This window comes from Otolemur garnettii, unplaced genomic scaffold, assembly GCF_000181295.1.
Source record: "Otolemur garnettii isolate 467f Iridium unplaced genomic scaffold, OtoGar3 scaffold00017, whole genome shotgun sequence".
Taxonomy (NCBI): domain Eukaryota; kingdom Metazoa; phylum Chordata; class Mammalia; order Primates; family Galagidae; genus Otolemur; species Otolemur garnettii.
In genome coordinates this window covers 8,735,042-8,739,654 of record NW_003852412.1, presented here as the reverse complement: position 1 = coordinate 8,739,654, position 4,613 = coordinate 8,735,042, and the positions used below count along the sequence as shown (strand labels likewise).

Here is a 4,613-nt window from a genome sequence, read left to right as displayed (position 1 = left end):
AAAACTTCTTTTATGATTATAAAAATAATACAGGATGATTGTTGAAGATTTCCAACATCTCAAAATAATAAAGAAGAAAAGAATTATTTATAATTCCATCATCAGAAGTAATACTCCTGTTAATATTTTTGGTGTACAGCCTTTTATTATTTTTTTCTATGTAAATATACTTGATAATTATATAATTTAACAAAATAGGGATCATATTGATTTAGGTTTTTCTACTTTTATGTTAGTATTATAGAATTATCATTCTTCTATGTCATTAAACTAGCTTTAAAACTTGGTGTTCATGGATGCAAAAGACTCAATAATATAATTTTGTATTTTTCCAAATATCTTCTATTGTTAGAGACTGAGGTTGTTCTTAAGCACTCCAGTAATGCTACAGGCCACATCCACAAATCCTCACCAACCTCATTGATTATTTCCTTAGGAAAGACTCTTCGACATAGAGATTCTCTGGTAAAAGAATTGTATTCATTTTCTTGGGCCGTCATAACAAAGTACCATGGATTGGGTGGTTTAAACAAAAGAAATTTATTTTTTCACAGCTCTGGAGGTTAGAAGCCCCAGATCAAGTCATCCTGCTCCAAGAGGGCAACTGGAAGGGGGCCCTCTTCCTGGCCTCCAGGTGACCCCTTCTTGCTATATCCCCACATGGTGGAGAGAGAGCTCTGGGTGTATACATGGTCTCACAAGCCCCCAGGCTCCATTGAATAGAAATATGGCACCACCTTTATGACCTCACATAACCTTTCCCCCCTTCTCCCAGACACCATCTCCAAGTCCATTCTCAATGAGGCTCACTTAGGGCTCTAACATGGAGGACCACAAAACTTCAGTCTATAACAAGAATATAAACTCTTTCAACCTTTTTTAAAAAATTATTTTATAATTCTATTTGATGTGTCTGACAATCACCAGTTAGTTTTTATCCACGTTGACTGTCTATAAATTTGTGAAAGTGGTAACAGGTACATAGGTAACCAAAGTACAGAGCTTGATTGGTGAATCTTCATCTTCATTGCGTTTTCTAGATAACCACACACAGATACGGTTTGGGACATTCCTTCTGCCTTTGGCCCAGACAGCTTTGTTAAGCCTGGTATCAATGCACACATCTGGAGTTCCCATCTCTTTCATGGCAAATTTCCAGATCTCTTTGAGTGCCCGAGGGGGACACTTCTTGAGGCCCACTCCATGGATGCGCTTGTGAATATCGATAGTGTATTCTCGAGTCACCACCTCGTTGATGGTAGACCTGCCCTTCTTCTCACCACCCTTCTTTGCAGGAGCCATTTTGCAGGGTCCAAGTTGGAAAGAAAGAGTACGAGGGATTGTGGCTTAACCTTCTTGATGTATAAATATCAACTGTAAGGCTGACTCAATTTAAAGTCCCACCAGCAAAGTGGGAGAGAGCTCCGTTCAGCAAATTCCTCTCAGGGCTGAGAGCGGTACCATGAAAGAAAGAAAATCCATAGCTAGTTTGTTATTGGACAAGTTTTAACTCATTGTTTTAATTTGGATTTCTTTGATTCCTAGTGAGTATTTTTTATATGCTTATGTGCTATTCGTAGTTTTATTTCATGAATGAACTCTTCGTGCTTTTGGTACATGCTTATTAACTTGTATGAGCTATTTATAGAGTAAAAATAAATGACAACTGATGTTACTTTACATTTACTATGTACCAGTATGAAAGCTGAACACAAAACATATAGAATCTACTTTACTATTCTTAAAAGCCTTCCACATATTGTTTTCAAACCTCCTTTTAGAGACAAAAACCCTGAGACAGAGAATTAAGTAAATTGCTTGTATGAGAAATTTACAGCTACTGACTTCTAGTGAAATCTGTAATCATTGCTCTGGTCCTGCTGGGTTTGGGTTCTGTCTTTGGCAATGACTCTTATTTGCAGATTGAATTTCCTTTCTTTGTCTTCTACATATATCATCTTCCCATTTGCTTTTAAAAACTAACACATTGTTGGCCCCCTGCATTCTCCCCGCCCCCCTTTCTTTTGTATTCTGAGAGAGCTTTTCAAGTTCCTTCCACACATTACTGATTTGATTTCCCAGGGCCTATTTTCCTGCCCTCAGCGCTGACTTTATTTCTCATATCGTAATTTCAGCCGCCTTATCTCCCCCAGCTCCCTTTTCATCTGGGTTTATTGTCTTTACATTCCGTTGTGTTGTCTTTTCATCTTTCTGTGTTCTTTCAGTTTAGCTTTTTGGCTTCCTGCTCCTGCTTCCGAGAGGCCATGTATTCTTAGATTCTACTGAAGATATCCAACCATTTCATAATGTTTTCTCTTTTTCTGATAGTAAATAATTTTTAAAGATGTATTCCTTTTCTTTTCTTTCTTTCTTTTTGAGACAGTCTTACTCTGTCACTCTGGGTAGAGTGCAAGAGTGTGGTGGTGTCATAGCTCACAGCAACCTCAAACTCTTGGGCTTAAGAAATCCCCTAGCCTCCTGAGTGGCTAGGACTACAGGCACACACCATGACACCTGGCTATCTTTTAGAAACAGGGTCTTGCTCTTGCTCAGGCTGGTCTCAAACTCCTAAGTTCAAGCAATCCTCTTGCCTCGGTCTCCCAAGTAGTTGAGACTACAGGCACCCACCATTACACTCAGCTAGCTTTTCTATTTTTAAAGTAGAGATCATCCTTGCTTTTGCTCAGGATGGTCACAAGCTGTATTTCTCTTCTTAATCTTCAGGATATTTTGAAGTTAAGGAGCAAAAATGAGAAATTATTTTGAGTCATGAACAAAAGGAAATGGAGTCCAGGTTCTGTATGGGCAATGTGGCCTTTATTCCACTTGGGTGCAAGTGAGCTGAGTTTGAAAAGGCAGTCAGGATGTGGGTTATAGTGAATGGGAATAAAAGTTTAAAGGGGTTGGGATTAGTGCATTCATTTCTTCCTGGGCAGGATGTTCTAGTTGGGCGGGTCCTACTTTGGCCCTGTCATCTCAGTCTTTTTAGTCTATTATTAGGAGGTGAGGTGATGGGTGTGGTGTCTCTTTGACTGCTTCTTGGAGGTTGAGGGGCAGCATGGGTTATCTATAAGGAAAATGGCAAGGGTAAGGGAGTGGTGTTTACAGGAACACTCTTGGGTCTTCAGTCTGAACTGGTTGATATCTATGTAGGGCAAGGATATGAGTGGCTATTTTTCGGATGACTGCCTGGTCAATAAATTGGAAGATGAGGCAGAGAAATACTGGTCCAAAACTGAGAATGAGAGAGATCATAATTAGTGGCCCCAAAATGGGAAATAACCAAGGAGGCCAGGAATTAGATGATTCAAGATCTGTTTGTCTCTGATTCATTTGCAGAGTTCTTTTACTTTGCCCATAATTATTCCTGACTGGTTAACAAAGAAGCAATATTTTTCACCCCCCAAAATACATGTGCCCCCTTTTTCTGTTGTAATTAAATCTAAGGCTTGGTGATTTTGGAGGATCACTGCAGCTAAAGAATTAATTTGGGATTGTTGGGTGACTAAAGAATCTGCTACTCTTTCCCTGTTGTCATTAAGTTCTAGGGAGAGTTGGTGGTAAAAGTAAGTTGATGTACTAACACCTGCAATGCCTGTGCCAATTCCAGCCACTATACCTGCTCTGGGGAGTATAGGAAGGATGACATCTCCTTTTTTTCTGTAAGTAGGGGGATTCATCAGGGCCTGAGTTAGGGAGGAGTCATCTACAAAAGAGACTTGGGGAGAGATAAGGAAAACATGGGTGCAAAGACCAGAATAGTTAGCATGCAGACACCGATAGATAGAGTGGCTGCAGAGGAAAAATATTCCCAGAGGGCACAGAAGGAGTCAGATAAAGAAAAAGTTGAGTTGAGAGAATAGAGGTCAGGCTTTAATAAAGCCTATGGAGTCTCCTGTACCAGGAAGATTGAAGCAGGTTAAATTGGGGAAGGCTAGGGGTGGAAAGTTCATGGTTATGGGCCCAAACAGAGCTGTGTTATTTTCTACTGCAATGGAGGAGTTATATATGTCAGGTACGGATATGAGATTGAAAAGATTTTGGTATAGAACAGAAGTGACCCACAGGAACTGTATTAAAGGGCCACGGCATTAGGAAGGTTGAGAACCATTGGTATAGAGAGAGGCACATCCAGCATCCTGATGGGGAGAGAAGAGAGGAAGAGTTTAGGGCCACTGAGAAGGAGGTGTTTAAAAGCTAGTGGAAATTGTCAGGGTTGCTTGTAATTTTGAAAGGATATCTCTATCTAGTAGGGGGATGCTGCATGAATAGTAAGGAATGAATGTGAGAAAGAGTGTCCAGAGAGTGAGCACCACAAGGGTGGAGTAGTATGAGGGCACAGTAAATTACCATCAATGCCCACCACCGAGATCTGTTTGTTTTAAAGGACTTTTATAAGATGGCAGAGTAGAGGAGGGAGCCCCCATGTCTATTATTAAAGAGATTGGCTTACCTTCCATTAGTAAAAATACAGGAGTTCAGTTCTCGTCATCATCCAGGGAGTGTCCTGCATCTCCGAGGATCATCATTCTTTAGCAGCTAGGCCCAAGAGGTCAGGAAATTCAGCCAGGTCCTGGGAGAGGCTGTGAACCAGATCCTCAGAAGGAGGACCC

General features: G+C 40.6%; 1 pseudogene; it reads right to left on the bottom strand.

The window, feature by feature from the left end:
- Nucleotides 1-920: 920 nt before the first annotated feature.
- Nucleotides 921-1,302, bottom strand: LOC100962034 (annotated as a pseudogene).
- Nucleotides 1,303-4,613: the final 3,311 nt, after the last annotated feature.